This window comes from Oncorhynchus masou, chromosome 29 (assembly GCF_036934945.1).
Source record: "Oncorhynchus masou masou isolate Uvic2021 chromosome 29, UVic_Omas_1.1, whole genome shotgun sequence".
Taxonomy (NCBI): Eukaryota; Metazoa; Chordata; class Actinopteri; order Salmoniformes; family Salmonidae; genus Oncorhynchus; species Oncorhynchus masou.
The window spans coordinates 73,013,492-73,035,068 of record NC_088240.1 but is presented as its reverse complement, the minus strand read 5'-3'; the positions used below and the strand labels follow the sequence as shown (position 1 = coordinate 73,035,068).

Sequence of the window (21,577 nt, the reverse complement as noted above, 5' to 3'; positions counted from 1 at the left end):
CCGCATTTTGTTGCTTTGCAGCCTTGTTTTTTATTTGGTCTGTCTTGGAGTGGGGCTGAGGCATGGCAGGATGCGGGCGGGGAGTCTGGGTGCATTGTTGTAATATCGTAAAAGGAAACAGCTCTGTACCCCCCATAGCAACTTTCCCAAGCCTCCTGCATTTCTCCTTCACCCAAATCTATATAGCTGATGTTCTGAAAGAGCTGCAAAATCAGGACCCTTACAAATCAGCTGGGATAGACAATCTGGACCCTCTCTTTCTAAAATTATCTGCAGCAATTGTTGCAACACCTATTGCTATCCTGTTCAACCTCTCTTTCGTATTGTCTGAGATCCCTAAAGATTGGAAAGCTACAGCGGTCATCCCCCTCTTTAAAGGGGGAGACACTCTAGATCCAAAGTGTTATAGACCCATGTCTACCCTACCCGACCTTTCTAAAGTCTTCGAAAGCCAAGTTAACAAACAGATCACAGACCATTTCGAATCCCACCATACCGACTCTGCTATGCAATCCGGTTTCCGAGCTGGTCATGGGAGCCACGCTCAAGGTCCTAAATGACATCATAACCATGATCGATAAAAGACAATACTGTGCAGCCATCTTCATCGACCTGGACAAGGCTTTCGACTCTGTCAATCACACCATTTTTATCGGCAGCCTTGGTTTCTCAAATGACTGCTTCGCCTGGTTCACCAACTGCTTCTCATATTGAGTTCAGTGTGTCAAATCGGAGGGCCTTTTGTCCGGACCTCTGGCAGTCTCAATGGGGGTGTCACAGGATTCAATTCTTGGACCAACTCTTTTCTCTATGTACCATTATATATATATCAATGATGTCGCTCTTGCTGCTTGTGATTCTCTGATGCACCTCTACGCATATGACACCATTCTGTATACTTCTGGCCCTTCTTTGGAGACTGTGTTAATTAACAAACTTCCAAACGAGCTTAAAACTAAATGCATGCTCTTCAACCGATCGCAGCCCGCACCCGCCCGCCCATCTAGCATCACTACTCTGGACGGTTCTGACTTAGAATATGTGAACACCTACAAATACCTAGGTGTCTGGCTAGACTGTAAACTCTCCTTCCCAACTCTCATTTAGCATCTCCAATGCAAAATTAAATCTAGGATCGGCTTCCTATTTCACAACAAAGCATCCTTCACTCATGCTGCCAAACATACCCTCGTAAATCTGACTATCCTACCAAGCCTTGACTTCGGCGATGTCATTTACAAAATAACCTCCAACACTCTACTCACCAAATTGAATGTAGTCTATCACAGTGCCATCCGTTTTGTCACCAAAGCCCCATGTACTACCCACCACTGCGACCTGTATACTCTCGTTGGCTGGCCCTCGCTTCATATTCGTCACCAAACCCACTGGCTCCAGGTCATCTATAAGTCTTTGCTAGGTAAAGCCCCGCCTTATCTCAGTTCACTGGTCACCATAGCAGCACCCACCTGTAGCACGTGCTCCAGCAGGTATATTTCACTGGTCATCCCCAAAGCCAACTCCTCATTTGGCCGCCTTTCCTTCCAGTTCTCTGCTGCCAATGACTGGAATGAATTGCAAAAATCACTGAAGTTGGAGTCTTATATCTCCCTCACTAACTTTAAGCATCAGCTGTCAAAGCAGCTTACCGATCATTACATAATTTCCCATCGGTAAATAGCCCACCCAACTACCTCATCCCCATATTGTTATTTATTTTTGCTCCTTTGCACTCCAGTATCTCTGCTTGCACATTCATCTTCTGCACATCTATCACTCCAGTGTTCAATTGCTAAATTGTAATTATTTCGCCACTATGGCCTATTTATTGCCTTACCTCCCTAATCTCACTACATTTGCACACACTGTATATATACTTTTCTATTGTGTTATTGACTGTATGTTTGTTTATCCTATGTGTAACTCTGTGTTGTTTTTGTCGCACTGCTTTGCCTTATCTTTGCCAGGTCGCAGTTGTAAATGTAACGGTCGTCTGATGAGGAAGGATCGGACCAAAGCGCAGCGTGGTAAGTGTTCATGATTTTTATTAACACTGAACACTAAAACAAAATAACAAAGTGAGAAATGACAACGTACAGTTCTGTCAGGTGCAGAAAACACTAAACAGAAAATAACTACCCACAAAACACAGGTGGGAAAAGGCTACCTAAGTATGGTTCCCATTCAGAGACAGTTGTCCCTGATTGAGAACCATACCCGGCCAAAACATAGAGATAGAAAATCATAGAAATACAAAACATAGAAAACTGTGCCCACCCAAATCATCCTTGGGTCCCAGGACTGGGCACCCTCGTTGGGGACTCCGGACTGGGCATCCTCGTTGCGGGCCCCGGACTGGGGACCCTCGTTGCGGGCCCTGGACTGGGCACCATTGTTGGAGGCTCCGGATTGTAGGGCGTCGCTGGAGGGAGGAGATGCAGAGACAGCCTGGTGCGTGGAGCTGCCACAGGGCCCACCAGGCAGGGGAGACCAACAGGAGGCCTGGTCCGTAGAGGAGACACAGGATGAACCGGGCTGTGGGGGACCACTGGAGATCTCGTGCTTACCACTTGCACCTCTCCACTTGGCTGAATGCCCACTTTAGCCCGGCACGGGCGGAGTGCAGGCATAGGATGAACTGAACAGTCCCAGTGCACTGGAGACACAGTCCGCAGAGCTGGCGAAGGATACCCTGGGCCGAAACAACGCAGCGGAGACCAAGCGTGCTGAGCTGCCACAATCTGCCCTGGCTGGATGCCCACTCTCGAGTGGCACTTGCGGAGGGCTGGCATATAGCGCACCGGGCTATGAGTGCGCACTCGCGATACCGTGCGCTTTACCGCATAACACGGTGCCTGACCAGTACCACGCTGCTTCCGGTAAGCATGGGGAGTTTGCTCAGGTCTATAGCCTGACTTCGCCAATCTCCCCATGTACCCCCCCCAAAAAATGTTTGGGAGGCTGCCTCTCGTGCCTGCTTTGCTGACTTGCCTCATATGGCCGCCTCTTAGCTTCTGCTGCCTGCAGCTCCTCTTTCGGACAGCGATATTCCCTTTCCGTCCAGTATCTCCTTTCATGTCCAGGAGTCCTGAACCCTCTGCTCCTCCATACCACGCTGCTTGATCCGCTTGTGGTGGGTAGTTCTGTAACGGTCATCTCATGAGGAATGGTCGGACCAAAGCGCAGCATGGTAAGTGTTCATGATTTTTATTAACACTGAACACTAAAACAAAATAACAAAGTGAGAAACGACAACGAACAGTTCTGTCAGGTGCAGAAAACACTAAACAGAAAATAACTACCCACAAAACACAGGTGGGAAAATAATACCTAAGTATGGTTCCCAATCAGAGACAACGATAGACAGCTGTCCCTGATTGAGAACCATACCCGGCCAAAACAAAGAAATAAAAAATATAGAAAACTGAACATAGAATGCCCACCCAAATCACATCCTGACCAAAACAAAATAGAGACATAAAAAGCTCTCTAAGGTCAGGGCGTGACAGTAAATGAGAACTTGTTCTCAACTGAAAAAAAAAAAAAAAATGAAATACTACACAAGGCTTTGCCAATGAGTGAAGCCTCAAAAAGTGTCCCTGTATTCTTCTCTCTCAGCTTTTTAGTATGTTAATGAGATAAAAGTGAATAAAAGCTGACATGGGAGTTGAGAGAACCATTTTCCCGGCTCTTTGTTCATTTCGAGAAATACTTTTCATTTGATCTAGCATTTACTGCTGCATTCTATCCAGCTTTAATGTGCCTGAATACGTCTGAGGGTTAATAAAGACTGACACCTCAGTGGTGGTTCTTTGTGAACGCGTTCCTTCTTGTGTCTGTTTCTCTCTGAAAAAGGCTTTTGCACTAATCATCTCAATAAAAGCCTAAAACCCGGTGTGCAAAACAGACATGACTTGCATCATACAGGAGCAAATGGGTGTTTGATTCAATTTATTACGGGTTTTGCCTGCAGGAAGAAGTATATGAATGTGATTTATTTGTTTGTTTATTATCAGGGACCAGGCACAATGTAAGTAGAGCACAAGAGTTAGAGAGCCACAAAGCTCATTTTCATCATCAAAACAGTATTATTATTGTATTTCCTGTGAGCAGCTTACTGTGTATTTATCACCAAGGAAAATGTTCAGGGACACTAGAACTTCCTGTCTCTTCCTGACGTTGTCACGTGTCCTTTCCTGTCTCCAGGGAGACCATGAGGGGGAAGACAACCATGTCTAACCCATGTTGTCTCTCGGGAGGAGAACGGGCTGCCCCTCATCGGTGAGACCTTCAACAATGGCACACACTTCTCCAAGAGCCAGTCCAACAACCTCATTGTTTTCTGTGAGTCTCTGGATAGAACTATGACAACAACAACCCTATAACCCTAATGGTTGTTGTGAATCTCTATTGAATGACTATGACAAGTGCAACTTTGAACAAACCTTGCACAACCAGAACTTAACTATGCATTGTACAGTAACAATCCCAACAATAGCAATGTGTGCTTTCGATAACTATAACAATACAGACACAACCTACTCACTCTTTCCCGCCCTCCCTCTCCTCTCTCTCTCTTTCTTTCTCTCTCTCTCCCTCCCCGGTCTCTCGCTCCCTTACACACTCCCCTCTCTCTCTTTCCCCCTTCGTCTCTGTCCCCCCTCCCCTTCACTCATATCTATCTCTCCTCCTCCCCCCTCCCCTTTCAGACACTCCTCAGAAGGTGTGGATAGAAGCCCCTCCCCCAGGGGTTCCTCTGAGCTCAGGGACCATCATATGCCTCATCTGCTTCTCTAGTGGGGGAAGCCCCAAAGGAACCCTCAACTGGTACAGAGTGTGTACATGTGTGTATTGTATGACAGCATACATTGCGATTGTTTAAGTTGTAATAGGTTGTAGCAGTTAAGACTCTCTGTCTGTACAGTACCATGTCCTCCATTCTCTACTCTCCTCTCCACACCGCAGGATGGTAAGGTTTTATTAGACTACCCCAAACAGGTGCTCTCTGATAAAGGCATGTCCAAAGAACTGGTTGTGCGCCTCCAGCCCAGTGACAACATGGCTACCTACCACTGTAATGCCACTAATAAGGACAAGATTGTCCTCAACGCCTCTGTCAAACTCATAGTCCAGTGTGAGTCTTACAGACCTACAGACCGGGCTCTGGGCATGAGTGGATTAATATTAGCCTTTATGGGCCTGACTAATAGTGGAGGAAAGCATTAGCTATATTCAAGATGATAGCTAGATTCAAGATGATAGGTAGATTCAAGATGATAGGTAGATTCAAGATGATAGATGGATTCAAGATGATAGGTAGATTCAAGATGATAGATGGATTCAAGATGATAGGTAGATTCAAGATGATAGGTAGATTCAAGATGATAGATGGATTCAAGATGATAGATGGATTCAAGATGATAAGTGGATTCAAGATGATAGGTACATTCAAGATTATAGGTACATTCAAGATGATAGGTACATTCAAGATGATAGGTAGATTCAAGATGATAGGTAGATTCAAGATGATAGGTACATTCAAGATGATAGATGGATTCAAGATGATAGGTAGATTCAAGATGATAGGTAGATTCAAGATGATAGATGGATTCAAGATGATAGATGGATTCAAGATGATAGGTGGATTCAAGATGATAGGTACATTCAAGATTATAGGTACATTCAAGATGATAGGTAGATTCAAGATGATAGATGGATTCAAGATGATTGGTACATTCAAGATGATAGGTACATTCAAGATGATAGATGGATTCAAGATGATAAGTGGATTCAAGATGATAAGTACATTCAAGATGATAGGTACATTCAAGATGATAGATGGATTCAAGATGATAGGTAGATTCAAGATGATAGGTAGATTCAAGATGATAGATGGATTCAAGATGATAGATGGATTCAAGATGATAGGTGGATTCAAGATGATAGGTACATTCAAGATTATAGGTACATTCAAGATGATAGGTAGATTCAAGATGATAGATGGATTCAAGATGATAGGTACATTCAAGATGATAGGTACATTCAAGATGATAGGTACATTCAAGATGATAGGTACATTCAAGATATAGCCTAAAGTTATGCTACAAAGACAGAATCCGCAGCCTCAGTATGTTGACATTGGTGTCTTGTCCTCTCTCCTCTACCCCTCCACCCCTCCCCAGTCCCTGCAGTGAGTGTGACAATCATAGCCAAGCAGAAAGAGCTGCGTCGGGGCCAAAACCTCAGTTTGGACTGCCTGTCTGGGAGCAGCAACCCCCAGGCCAACATCTCCTGGAGCCTGGGCCCAACCAGGTGAGGGGAGGGAAGGTTAAAGGGGAGCCAGTCTGTGGGCCGTGGAGGAGTCAATGGAGACCCTAGACTACAGTCTTGTGCAGGTAAAGTTTTTGCAAACCACACCCGGTCTGCATCTGCCACAATACCGTGACTGCACCGTAACCTGGCAATCAGGACAGAGAGCTGCCGCAACCCGGCCTGTAATTTGTACCAAAACCCGCCCGCAAATTGCCAGATCATATCAATTGATTTCATTGTTATGACTAGTAGTAGGCCTAGGGCATATAGGCCTATAGACAGTAGGAGCCTATACCATTGCCATAGCCTATTCAAAGAACTGCGTGATTGCATGCAGCCATTTGAAAAAACAAAAGCAAGTTGTAGCCTACTCAGGCAAGCAATAGGCCAAACTGAGTTTTGAAAAGCCTTGTTCTACCTGCTGGACGAGGGGCCTGTTTTGGACTGCCCTCATCAAAACAGACTAGCATGCTACGTCAAAATGGGCTAACGTCAACGATTAGGCAACAATATCCTGTTAACATAATTGTAACTTCACCTGTGAACTGTTTTCCATGAGTTGGCTTTACACTTGCATAAATTGCGTTATCAAACGCTGCCATTACGTGTAGACGTTAGTTAGCTAGCTAGCTCAGTTAAGAACGGTGAGTAGTGAGTGAAAGTCATATGAGGGGAAGAGCAAGGAGTGGGAAAGCAGGAGAGGATAATACGTTTTACTCACAGAGATCGATAGAGGTTTAATCTTTATATCTGTGCCATTCTAGGATCTGTGACAGCGGGGCACCGCCACTGAGGCTACAACCCATAGGAATCCCCACCCAGTTGACTACTTTGACTACTTTAAAATGGAGGAAGCATGGTGGAAGCCCTCATTGATGCTGCCCATGATAAAATGGCCATTTAGCCACTAGAGGCCTCTATCATTCTCTGATGTTTTCCTCAGCACCACTGTGAGCGTTCTGTGCAAGCAGCCTGTCTCAGTGCCGCTCTGATGGCCCACACACACCACAGAATAAATTAATCAACTGTCAAAGCACAGAAAAAAATGTGAATTTGTTATTTAATTAATTTAAACTGCAACCTGGCCACAGATTTATTGAATGTTCAAAATAGACTCACCAAATGTTTTCCTCTCACCTCTCATCAGGCTCCTAGGAACACAACGTTTGGTGATGTGTCAGTAAGCAGTACTCTGTCCCTCCCCCTGTCCCCCCAGCACCATGGCCAGAGGATCCCCTGTCAGGCCTACAGCTCTCTGCTGTCTGAGGGAGTCAACACCTTCTTCAAGCTCAACACCTTCTTCAAGCTTTTTCAAGTGTGTGGGTTGTATACATGTGTATATTTCTCTCTGATTGTTATACACCGCATTTGAATACTTCATTTGTTTCACTGTGAATGCTTAATTTGTTTCACTGGGATCCTAATAAAGTATTGAATATGTGTGTGCACAGTTATGAGTAGTTGAAAAAGAAAGTGTGTGCTGGTGGGTAATGAGGCTTGAAGCATGATGGTAATGTGACACGATAGTGTGCATGGCAGGCAGTTTTGTTTGTGTGTGTTTGTGCTGTTTGCGTGTGTGTATGTGTGTGTGCGTATGAGTGTGTGTTAATGTATTCCTTTGTTGTGACTGTGGGTTAGACAGGCTCTGTGGCAGTGTGTTCTAATTGTGTGTGTGCTTTGCAGCACAGCCATGTTATTCTTTGATGCTGTTTCGCAGGCTGTAGCCAACCAGCTCTTCAAAGCCTGCTGCTCCGTGCGAGCATGAAGGAATGTCACTGTGTGTTTGTGTGCAGCTGCTGTTGGACAACACTACTGTCACTCGCTGTTTTAATGCCTGTCCCTCCACCTCCCCCTCCCTCCCTCCCTCCCTCCCTCCCTCCCTCCCTCCCTCCCTCCCTCCCTCCCTCCCTCCCTCCCTCCCTCCCTCCCTCCCTCCCTCCCTCCCTCCCTCCCTCCCTCCCTCCCTCCCTCCCTCCCTCATTCTCTACATACCTCATTCTCTACATACCTCATTCTCTAATACCTCTCTCTCTCCCTACCTCTCACCCGGCCTCCTGTGTGAATTCAGTCTTTTTTTGATATTGGTGGACGCCGCTTCTCTACAGGTTTTTCTTTCATTTGCACTGCTGTCGCCATTCATGGCTGACATGGTTTCTTCGTGTCTGGGTTTGTATGTTTTTCTCCCTTTGTGTGTGTGTGTGTGTGTGTGTGTGTGTCAGATCCCCCAGAGTTCAGCCCTGACCATCCCCAGAAGATACAGGTAGTGGAGGATGAGATAGCCATCCTTCCCTTGCCAACATCTCCTGCAGTTGGCTCTACCGCAAGGAGGAGCTGCACAAAGGTGATCTACCCTGCTCTCTTCCTCTCTCGCTGTGGTATCTCTTTATAGCCAGCCAACTAACTCTCTAGAGCTGAGCCAGCAACTGTGCTCGTATCATCCGCCATTCAGACTATGAATAAAACATGTCAGGTCGGGCAACAATGTGAACCTGCCTGATTCTCATTCAAATCAATTTTAAAATTAAAATAAACGTTTATTTTATTTGTCATATGCTTTGTAAACCACAGTGAAATGCTTACTTCCTTATGGGCCCTTCTCAACAATGCAGAGAGAAATAAGATTGATAAATAATAGAAAGTAAAACATAATAATAAAAGTAATAATATATACACAATGAGTAATGATAACTTGTCTATATACTGTACACATGGTACCAATACCGAGTTAATGTGCAGGGCTACGAGGTAGTTAAGTACATATAACTAGGAATAAAGTGACAGATAATAAACAGTAGCAGCAGCGTATTTAAAGTTAGTGCCAAAAAGGTCAATGTAGAGAGTCAGGGTAAACTATTTAACCTGTTTGGGATAGGGGGCAGTATTGTCACGTTGGGATGAAAAGCGTGCCCAGAGTAAACTGACTGCTACTCGGGCACAGAAGCTAAGATATGCATACGATTAGTAGATTTGGATAGACAACACTCTGAAGTTTCTAAAACTGTTTGAATGATGTCTGTGAGTATAACAGAAATCATATGCCAGGCGAAAACCTGAGAAAAATCCAACCAGGAAGTGGGAAATAGTAGTCATTGCCTTTCGAATATACAGTGTAAATGGGGTCATATTGCACTTCCTAAGGCTTCCACGAGATGTCAACAGTCTTTAGAACCTTGTTTCAGGCTTCTACTATGAAGGGGGAGCAAATAAGAGCTGTTTGAACCAGGTGTCTGGCAGAATGTCTTGAGCTAAGTCTCGCATGTGGCCTTGAGAGCGAGCTGCGTTCCCTTTCATTTCTAAAGACAAAGGAATTGTCCGGTTGGAATATTATTGAAGATTTATGATAAAAACATCCTAAAGATTGATTCTATTCATTTGACATGTTTCTACGAACTGTAATAGAACTGTTTTGACTTTTCGTCTGGACTTTCGTCTGGATTTGCTCGCGCCTTGTGAATTTCAATTGGTGAACTAAACGAACAAACAAAAAGGAGGTATTTGGAAATAAAGATGAACTTTATCGAACATTTATTGTGGAACTGGGATTCCTGGGAGTGCATTCTGATGAAGATGATCAAAGGTAAGTGAATATTTATAACGCTATTTCTGACTTTTACTGACTCCACAACATGGCGGGTATCTGTATGGCTTGTTTTTGTGGCTTAGTGCTGTACTCAGATTATTGCATGGTGTGCTTTCACCGTAAAGCTTTTTGAAATTGGACACCACGGTTGCATTAAGGAGAAGTACATCTTTAATTCTATGCATAACACGTGTATTTTTTATCAAAGTTTATGATGAGTACTTCTGTAAATTGATGTGGCTCTCTGCAAATTCGGCGGATGTTTTCGAGGCACAACATTACTGAACATAACGCGCCAATGTAAACTGAGTTTTCTGGATATAAATATGAACTTTATCGAACAAAATATGCATGTATTGTGTAACATGAAGTCCTATGAGTGCCATCTGATGAAGATCATCAAAGGTTAGTGATTCATTTTATATCTATTTCTGCTTTTGTGACTCCTCTCTTTGGCTAGAAAAATGGCTGTGTTTTCTGTGACTTGGTTTTTTAGTTCACAAATCCAAATTCACAAGGCGCGAGCACTAGGTCCAGATGAAAAGTCAAAAAAGTTACATTACAGTTCATAGAAACATGTCAAACGATGTATAGAATCAATCTTTAGGATGATTTTATCATAAATCTTCAATAATATTCCAACCGGACAATTCCTTTGTCTTTAGAAATGAAAGAGAACGTAGCTCGAACTCACGGCCGCGAGCGAGACTCATGGCATTCTGCCAGACCCCTTAGTCAAACAGCTCTTATTCGCTCCCCCTTCACAGTAGAAGCCTGAACAAGGTTCTAAAGACTGTTGACATCTAGTAGAAGACTTAGGAAGTGCAATCGGACCAAATTTTACACTGTATATTGGATAGGCAAAGACTTGAAAACCTACAAACCTCAGATTTTCCACTTCCTGGAGGATTTGTTCTCAAGTTTTTGCCTGCCATATGAGTTATGTTATACTCACAGACATCATTCAAACAGTTCTAGAAACTTCAGAGTGTCTATCCAAATCTACTAATAATATGCATAACTTAGCTTCTGGGCCTGCGTAGCAGGCAGTATATTCTGGGCACCTTATTCATCCAAGCTACTCAATACTGCCCCCCAACCATGAGAAGTTAAGCTTTATTTTGATGTATTACACTTATATTTTCGTGAATGTGGAATATTGATATTTCTGTAGTTTGAATTTCGCGCGCTGCAATTTCAGTGGTTGTTGTCAAATCAATCCCGCTAACCGGATTCGAGCGGGATTTGCTCTTAAGGGATCCCTAAGAGGTTCTCTACACTCAGTGTATATTATCCATGTCCTTGTTCAGCCACAACTCAGAGAAACATAGGATATTACAGTTCTTCAGGTCCCATTGATAGGACAGTCTCAAATGGAGCTTGTCCAGTTTATTCTCCAGTAATTGTACATTCGCCAATAGAACGGAGGATAGAGGCGTTTTTTGTACTCGTAGACGTAGTTTCCTCAGGGTACCCGCACATCAGCCTCGCTCCTTTTCCGTGTCTCGTGGATCAGGGCCCGGTCCAGGGTGAGCACTATGTCCTGCGCCTACGAATTGTTGAAGTAGAAATCTTCATCCAAATTGAGGTTAGTGATCGCTGGTCTGATGGAAACATTCCGTACAAATGACGTAAATGTGGGTCTCTTTTTTTCTGAATAGATCACAGCCGTTCCTCTCCTGGCCTACCCTCTATTCCCTGTCATCGGGCCACAGCCACCACACTCCTGTCCCTAACCTCCCACCTCAACCTCCACCACTGCACCATCCTCCCGGAGGGGTTACCCAGCCATTAAAGGAGGGATGTTGCGGTACAGTGGTGGTCTGACACATGGGCTATTGTTTCTGTGGGAATATTGCCAGGCCAATCAATAACATAGCATTAGATGTCACGTATAAGCCATGAGTGGCTTAGGGGTGTGTGTGTGCGTGTGTGCGTGTGTGCGTGTGTGCGTGTGTGCGTGTGTGCGTGTGTGCGTGTGTGTGTGTGTGTGTGTGCGTGTGTGCGTGTGTGCGTGTGTGCGTGTGTGTGCGTGTGTGCGTGTGTGCGTGTGTACGTGTGTGCGTGTGTGCGTGTGTGCGTGTGTGCGTGTGTGTGTGTGTGTGCGTGTGTGTTTTTATGAACAGAAATGCATCCTCGGTACCACTTTACTGAGAGCACAGCGTTTGAGATCTGGAATGTGACAAGGAGAGACACCGGGGTCTACACTGTGAACTGTACCAATGAGGTGGGGTCTGACAATACCACCATCACTCTGGACGTACAGTGTAAGTCTGACCCACTGGCGTTGAATCTGGTTTGTCTACTCACCTCAACACTGTGTTTGCCCACTGAACTCAAGTCTAGGCATTAGCTCAGGGACTGAACACAAGTCTTCAGGACTTGGGCAAGGTTTCTCAGTCCTCACGCGAGTGTGGTTCATCAAGCCACTTACATTACATGCCAGTGTTGTATACCCAATACAATCCCAATCCTGTCACAACCTTAAACATCTCCATCCCACTGCCTCCACTCTTAATGATGTAATAATAGCAGGTCTGAATGTTCCAGTAAAACCTACAGTGCAGAACGAGCCTAATGGACAGACAGCACAACGCTGTCCTGATCCGATGGAACCTGACAGTTGGAGGTTTCCATAATGTATAGAGGATTGTAATAGCTTTTATGGGTGGCGCTGTAACCCACTTAACAATGTTGTTCCTGGTTAAAATGAATGTGGTGTGTGAGAAGGCCGTAAGTGTCTCTGGTGATTCCATCAGTGTGCTGTGTGTATGAACACAGACGGGGGCGCTGGGACACTAATGCCACTACTGTTATAAGTAGATGGTACCCACAGGAAGAGAAGAGCACACAGTCAGGTGGAAAGGGATTACACTACAGTATGTTGATGGAGTCATAGTGCTGGTGTATCCAGGACATAGTGACTGACTGAAGGAGGGATGGAAGGAGGGAAGTGGGCCATGATGACTGCACCCTCCCTGCCTCTGTCTCGCTCAAAGTTAAGGTAGAAGACAGGCAGCATGCAATGGAGAACCTCCAGCGTGACGTGGCCCAATTTATGGACACTGAATTGGGCAGGGGTGTTTGACAGTTGGGGGTTGGGACAGATCCAAACAATACTGGGGTTAAATTAATTGGCAAATATTGAATGTAAAGTGGTCAGAAAGGTAATTAGTTACAGTATGTATAGGGTGTCTGTAGGATCAGTGATGCATAGAATAGAATAGAATAGAATAGAGTGGAATATAATACAATATAATGGAATAGATTAGAATGGAATAAAATACAATATAATTAGTATATTTGCAGAGAGAGTTGGGAGTTGGTGGGTGGTGAGTGACTGATTGTTCCCTAAGTTCCAAAGTAGAATTTTACTTTCATATTGTTTCTCTCGTCCTACTTTCTAATTGTCTACTCCCCAGATGCCCCAGTGGAGAATGACCCAGTGTATGTGGACGTGGGGGAGACAGCAGACCTGTTTTGTGTAGCAGATGCCAAAACCATCATCAACACTGATATGTTTTCCTGGAAATGGCTGGTGAGAACCCCCATATGCCCATCTCATTTCACCTCTCCATTCTCCTGATTTGATTTCCCTTTATCTGGCCTCCTTTCTTTTATTTTATCATTTCTTGCCGTTTATCACTCCCCCTCTTAAATGCAAAGACGTGCCATATTTCACCGGCTCTAACTATCCTTCCGCCCCACCTCTCCCGGCTCCCGGCTCCACACTCGGCCCAAATCCAGAAAAATAGCTTTCATTACGGAGCGTCGACTAAAGGGCACATTTATCAACGTACGCTCTCTATCCTGTATCTAATGCTCTCCTTTTTTCTCTTTTACTCTTTTTCTCTCTCGTTCTCTTTCTCCGCTCCCTCTGGAGTACTTGTACTGATCTTGCACAGGAGGGGGTGGGGGTGTACGAAGGTATGCTTGCTCTCCTCCTGTCTTCCTCTCAATTACCCCTTTCTCTGTCTTCCTCAGGGCGAGGGGGAGATGGAGGAGATGGGGAAGCAGATCCAGGATGAGGCCTTTGGGCAGCTGACCATCCAAGGGGCGACTCGGGTCAACGCCGGTCGCTACCAGTGCACTGCCAACAACAACATAGCGCCCCCTGCCAGCATGGCAGTCCAGCTGGTGGTGCGCTGTGGGTCTAACGAGCTCTACAAAGATCTATCAATCGTGTCGTGTGAATACATCATGGGTGCAACAGAGTGGAAAAGCGTTGTGGGTGTCTTTGTTTGTGTGGCACCGTTAACTATTTCTATGCACATCTGTATGCATTTGCATGTATTTCATGTTTCTGTCTATCCATTTCTGTTTGTACATGTACAATATGAACATCTCTAGCTGTGTGTTTGTCCTTTCCTGTGTAGTTAAGCCGGAGCTCCAGAAGGGGGCTCAGTGGAATAAGGTGGCGAGCAGAGGGGATAGCACCAGAACAGCAGAGGTGGTGTGCCAGGGAGAGGGCATCCCGCAGCTCCACTTCTCCTGGGCTTCTCCTGCCTGCCCTATAGCCATATTGTGTGTGTATGTGTGCGTGTGTGTGTGTGTGTGTGTGTGTGTGTGTGTGTGTGTGTGTGTGTGTGTGTTTGTGTGTGTGTTTGTGTGTGTGTTTGTGTGTGTGTGTGTGTGTGTACTGGCAGCTGGAGGCTCCTGGCTGGCTGACGGCTCTGGCGGCTCCTGGCTGACTGGCGGCTCTGGCGGCTCCTGGCTGACTGGTGGCTCTGGCGGCCCAGGACAGACTGGCGGCTCTGGTGGCTCGGGACAGACTGGCGGCTCTGGCGGCTCAGGACAGACTGGCGGCTCTGGCAGGTCAGGACAGACTGGCGGCTCTGGCGGCTCAGGACAGACTGGCGGCTCTGGCGGCTCAGGACAGACTGGCGGCTCTGGCGGCTCAGGACAGACGGGAGACTCTGGCGGCTCAGGACAGACGGGAGACTCTGGCGGCTCCGGACAGACGGGAGACTCTGGCGGTTCAGGACAGACGGGAGACTCTGGCGGCTCAGGACAGACTGGCGGCTCTGGCGGCTCAGGACAGACGGGAGACTCTGGCGGCTCAGGACAGACGGGAGACTCTGGCGGCTCAGGACAGACGGGAGACTGGCGGCTCAGGACAGACGGGAGACTCTGACAGCGCTGGACAGGAGGAATGCTCTGGCAGCGCTGGACATACGGGAGCCCATGTAGGGAGAAGACGGAGAGACAGCCTGGTGCGGGGGGCTGCCACCGGAGGGCTGGTGCTTGCAGGTGGCACCGGATAGACCGGACCATGCAGGCACACTGGAGCTCTTGAGCACCGAGCCTGCCCAACCTTACCTGGTTGAATGCTCTCCATAGCCAGGCCAGTGTGGCGAGGTGGAATAGCCCGCACTGGGCTGTGCTGGCGAACCGGGGACACCATGCGTAAGGCTAGTGCCATGTACGCCAGCCCGGGGAAACGCACTGGAGACCAGATGTGTAGAGCCGGCTTCATGGCACCTGGCTCGATTCCCACTCTAGCCCGGCCGATACCAGGAGCTGGAATGTACCGCACCGGGCTATGCACACGCACCGGGGACACTGTGCGCTCCGGTAAATTTTTGCGGCTGCCTCTCGGGCTTCCAGCCACACTGCCGTGCTAGCTCCTCATAATGCCGCCTCTCTGATTTCACTGCCTCCAGCTCTGCTTTGGGGAGGCAATTTTCTCCTGGCTGTTCCCAGGGTCCTTTACCGTCCAAAATCTCCCCCCAAGTCCATTTCTCAAAATATCGCTGCCTCTCCTGCTGCTGCTGCTGCTGCCTGTTACCACGCTGCTTGGTCCTCGGTTGGTGGGTGTTTCTGTAACGGCTGTCTTGGGTGGAAGAAGGAGAGGACCAAAGCGCTGTGTGGTTAGTGTTCATCTTTTTAATAAACAACTGAACACTTCAAAAATACAAAAACAACAAAGTGACAACCAAAACAGTTATATCTGGTGCAGACACACAAAGACTGAAAATAACCATCCACAAAACACAAAGGAAAACAGGCTACCTAAATATGGTTCTCAATCAGGGACAACGATAGACAGCTGTCTCTGATTGAGAACCATATCAGGCCAAACACAGAAATAGAAAATATAGAAAAACTAACATAGACTGCCCACCCCAACTCACGCCCTGACCATACTAAATAAAGACAAAACAAAGGCAAAACAAATAAAGACAAAACGTGACACAACTGCTCAGCACCAGTATGTGTGCGTGCGTGTGTGTAAGAGTGTGTGTATGTGTGAATGGGTTAAAGGTCAGAGGTTAGGTCAGACATCAGGGCCCAGGGATGTTGCTATGATGTAAAACACGTACTTTACAGCCAACTGCTAGAGTCCCATTGGTCCTAATTTAGCTACGTCCTCTCATATAATACTGTTGGGCGTTTGTGTATGCGCTGCCTTGTCCACGATTTTATCAGTGTGGTAGGACCCTCCAGCTTATAGAGTAAATATTCAGTCTCTCTCGACAGTAGGAAGAGCAAGTCCTCAGTGTCAGACACCCTTTAGCTATGTCATGTATATTGATATATCTCTCCTTCTTCCCCTGCCTATAGCTCTAATTCTCCTCTCTGTCAGCGCAAAGGCTGAGTCGCTCTCTAGCAAGCGTATTCCTACGCTGGCGATGTCAACACTGCCCCTGCTCCCAGCGAGCCCCCTGGCCTCCATTGAACACATTTAATGTTTACCATAAAAAGCGTGAAATACAATCCAATATCCACTGCTGCTTTTTTTCTCTCCCTTCGTTTTTTTTTTACTGCCTTGAATATTCATAATTAATCTGACGCAGCGATAATAAATGTTACATGCTTCCTTATCATCAGAAGGCCGGGAAAGGAAAGAAGGCTGTATTCTATCCCTGCCGCCTCGCTGCCGCGGTTTGGATTAAAAAAAGACAGATCCAAATAAGACTGACCCCTCTAACCTCGTATCTTATGAGCAGAACTGATAATGGAAATGATTTACTCTGCAAACAGAGCTGCCTATACGCCTGCAAGCACAGCTTCTCTCTCTCATTCTAGTGCTGAACTCTCTCCTTCTCTTCTGCTCTCTTCCTCTGTCGTTCTCTCTTGTTTATCCTTTCTATCTTCCTATTTCAACTACCCTTCTTTCTACCCCCCCTCTCTTTATCTCAGCTTCCATCTCTCTCTCTAACACACAGATCAACCAGATCCTCCCTCAGAGATCCGCCTGGTCAGCTTCACCCATGCCTCTGCAACTCTAGAATGGATCCCAGGCTTCGATGGGGTATTGGAGCAGAGATTCCATATCAGGTGATAGAGCATTGACTACAGTTTGACTGAAAATCATGTGTCAAATATTGTGATCTCTTCCTCACATTCATAAGCAACCAACACATCCTTGATAGTCATATTAGGAACAGGTCCGGATCAAGGGTCAATTCCATTTCACTCCTTTCAGGTTAGAGTCCATCCATGTACTGACTAAGATGCTGTTGATTGACAGCTGCCGTTGGGAGCAAACATCTTCATTGTGACAGGCCTGTCCCCCGCCACTACATACAACTTTTCTGTCAACGCACTCAACTCCATGGGAGAGAGCGGCTACACAGACAACAACTCAGTACACACCATCACCAGCGAGGGCCAGTCTAGAGCAAGTTCACAACATGACTTCTGGGTCATAGCTAGGAGAGGGACAATGGTCGGACATTAGATGGTTTGGACTCCTGCCCAGATGGTATTGAGATCATGTTATGTCTCTATGCCCCATTTGGTAGAACATTAATAATCTTGGCACTATATGGGGAATAGGATGTCATTTGACCTTTGACCCAGGTTTATCTTGTAGCGTTAGAACAGCATTGATGTTTTTTTCCCTTTCTTCCATGGTTCTTCTAACCAGAGTGGGAAGGAGCCATCCAGGAAGAAGATCCCTTTGGGGAGGGTCATTTAATTAAATTTTTGTTTGGAATGTGGAAAATGGCTAGTTGCAAAGCAGCTAGCTTCATTTGGCTCTTTGAATAATCATGTGTGCTCTTTGAATAATGGTACTGTAGTTATGGCAGCCGTGGTCATAAATGCTACCTTCTTTCCTTGTTTTAGGAAGTGAGAAACCGGCTTTCATACGGATTATTATTATCCCTTAATACGTTTGACTCAATATGCAATAAATATATTTACCACAAAAGAGTCAAAACTCAGAGTGAAGTTCAATTGTTTAATACCGAAGACGCAATAGCTGTAATAGGCGCCTGTCAAACGGTGCAGCCGTATACGTGCCTTTTGAGTGGCGCAGCACTCTCTTATATCCCAGCAAAGCTCCCCCACCCATACAATGATATATCAGTAGTTTTCCACTCACATCACACAGCACTTTCCACTGAGCCTTTCACCCTGATTAAGGACATGCTCTTCTGCTAACCATGACCAAGGAGTTTCAATCATCTCAACCACTGCTGGCACAACTTCCTCTTATCTTGTTGCTGTTTAGGCCATTGAGAATATCTGTGGTCTCCAGTGACCGGAGCCCTAACAGACAGTTACTTAAAACTACACACTCCCTAATATCAACTAATCCTATTTCTCTACTTTTACCATCACCTTACAATAACAAAACATTGTTCGACTTCCCCTTAATCACACAAAAGCTATTAATCACACAAACCACAATTGTTTACAATCAAACAACCTGTTCCTGGTTCTTGCTTCCTTATGATGCCATCATGGTGGATCAACTCATTCCTGTTCTTGTTTCTCTTGTAAACCAGACACGAGAGGGTTGTCGCTGTATCAGACCGTGATCATGGCGGTGGTTGGTGGGGCTCCGCTGCTGGCTCTCAACTGGCTGGGCTGCTTTCTGTGTCTGAGGTGGAAGAAGAGGCGTGGCCAGACAGGTAACCGTGGCAATACCATGGTCAAGGTTGTGTGACTGTTTTCTTCTGTATCTCAGTCTCAGAAACCTCTGCCCAAGTTACCAAAGAGTTGAGCGTGAATCTTAATGCAACTCTCATGTATTTCTTTCTTTCTCTCTCCCGCGATTTCTCTCTCTGTGTCCTCTTCTGTTCTCTTCCTCCTTTCCCTCCAAACACACCCATCTGCCCCTCCCTCCCTCCCTCCCTCCCTCCCTCCCTCCCCTCCCTCCCTCCCTCCCTCCCTCCCTCCCTCCCTCCCTCCCTCCTTCCTTCCCTCCCTCCCCTCCCTCCCTCCCTCCCTCCCTCCCTCCCTCCCTCCCTCCCTCCCTCCCTCCCTCTGCAACCATCCTCCAAGGCTGTCACTTTTTCCCTCTATCTTTCCCTTTATCTAATTTATTTAATTTCTGTTTTCTCTCCCCCTCCCTCTCTCTCTCTCCCTCACTCCATCCCTCCCTCACTTCCTTTATCTCTCTATCCGTTTCCCTCTGTTTCGGTTCCCTACAACTGTCAGGTTGCCTATCTCACATACCTCTCATCTCACTCTCTCTTCTCCACCCCTCGTTCTCACCTACCATCAACTTCTCTATTTTTTTCATCCATCCTTCTCTGTCAGACCTCTTTTACTTCTTCAATAGCGGGTGAAAACCAGACAGCAGCATATATGGGTGCTATGCTGGGGTAAGAGGAGAGGGGGGGAAGGAGGTGCGGAGAGGCTGGGGGAGGAGAGGGGAAAAAGGGGGATACTTAGTAAGTTGCACAACTGAGAAGAGGGAGTAAGGAGAGGAACAAGGGAGAAAGGGGGATGACAGAGGGGGAGATAATAGAGAGAGTGAAAAACACAGCAAGGTAGAGTGGTGGATGAAGGGGAGAGAAGAGGAAGTTGACAAAATAAAGAGACAGAGGGAGGGGCTTAGAGAGGAATAGGAGAAGAATAAAGTGAGAGAACAGGAGGGTGAGAGGTAGGAGGATGCTAGCAGACAGAGGTGGAGAGGTGAACAGAAAAGGAAGGATTAAGGAAGAGGGAAATCGGTCAGAAGAGAGGAAGTGGAGGAGTCAGGCATAACGAGGGAAACAGAGGAGAGATAAACGAATAAACACCTTTGGCAAGGGAGATCGATAGCCCACAATTAGCATTCAAAACACACTTCGATCCTGGGGAAATTGCACATGGTGAAAGGCCAACAAGGCTTTGAACCCTGCAGAAAAATGTTAAGTAGAATATAACAACACCGTCAGAAAGAGACTATTAGAATAGGCTCTAATGCAAGCAAAATTCTCCTCAGAGATGTTAGCTAACCTTGAGTTATAAAACAATACATCTAGTCTAGGCTACAAAATATACTGTTTGTCAGGTATCTCTCTACAGAGTCACCACGTACAGTACAGCATCTGTCTCTGTTTTTCACCTATAGTCTTTGTCCTCTCAGGAGAGATCCCACTACTACTACCCCACCAGTGACTACTGCGCCTCTCTCTACCCCCACCCCGATGGAGCACAAGGGCAAGGTGAGAGAAATGAAAATACTACCTATGAATAATACATCACAAGAGCAAAGACAGAGACATTTCTCTGTTTAACTTACCTCTTTGCCTCTCTCTTTTTCAAGATGGCCGCCACGACCCACTGGAGGCCATAGGCCATGAGTATGAGGAGGTGAGAGACTGGGGCATGTATCAGAACGTGCTGGGGTTGTTTCTCCCACTGCCTCCTTCCCAGTTTGACCCCTGGTTACCAGAGCAGAGGCGAGAGTGGAGACCACCACCACCAAGTTACCCTCAGGTCAGCACAATCCCACTGGGATAAAGTACGAGTTATTGATCCCCTGTAGGGTGATGACCCTTATAGTTTCACAAATTGGACTTGATATGTTTTATCACCTTGGGTTTTTTCCAAATAACATAGAGATTGGATGGGATGTTTCGCATCAAAATTATTTCAAGTTAGGATTTGGCCTACAGTGCTATATAGTACTGTCATGTCTCTCACCTTGACACAACTTTCTTCTCCAACAGGGAAGTGAGAGGGACATGATTGCCCTGCAGCAGCCAATCAGAAGGAAGAATCCGGTGGATGAGCAATGCCCATCGAGAAGCGACTATGATTTACCTTTTGAGCTCAGAGAACAGTTAGTTTAGGAAGCTTAGGCCTTGATTCCAGAATGTGGGCAATACCTCAGACTCAAATACGAACTCTTAGTGCTGTGTTGGTATTGAGTACTATATGAATAGGAAGCCTTCCAACTGTTACTACCAAAAGGTACAATATTTACAGAAGGTGATATTGTGGGACAGTCAATCAATACAAATTAGGCCTCCCGTCGATCCAAAGACCTCAAAGATATAAAATGTAAAAGATGAAGCAACAAAACATGCAGAGTTTTTCGTACAGATTTTCTAGTAACAGTTGATTATACTCTACTGTACAAATAAAATGGATAATCTAGGCCTAGGCCTAACTGATACACAACCCCAACATGCCTCCAGTTTTTTATACAGATACATGTCAAATCCAAAATATTTCTCCAACAAGAGCCTTTACTGGAAATGTCACTCCAGCAAGATGAGAGATGAAGAGGAAGAGACAAAGTCAGAGAAGATGACAGGAAACTTCAATCAACTTCTCAGTCACGTGGGGCTACAGGTTTCCCTCCCTCCTCCCCAGACCATCTTCCTACCCCAATGCCCCAATTCCCTCCCCTCCTCTCTCCCACTCTCCTCCCTCCCACTTCCCTTTAGCCCAGTCAGTACTACATCCTACAGAGCCTGCACTCAGACAGGCAGGAAGACAGACAGGTAGACAGTG

The 21,577-nt window shown here is 46.1% G+C and overlaps 1 pseudogene; it reads left to right on the top strand.

Moving 5' to 3' along the window:
* LOC135519734 (nephrin-like) overlaps positions 1–15,188 on the top strand; it is an 81,076-nt pseudogene extending 65,888 nt beyond the window's left edge.
* Positions 15,189–21,577: the final 6,389 nt, after the last annotated feature.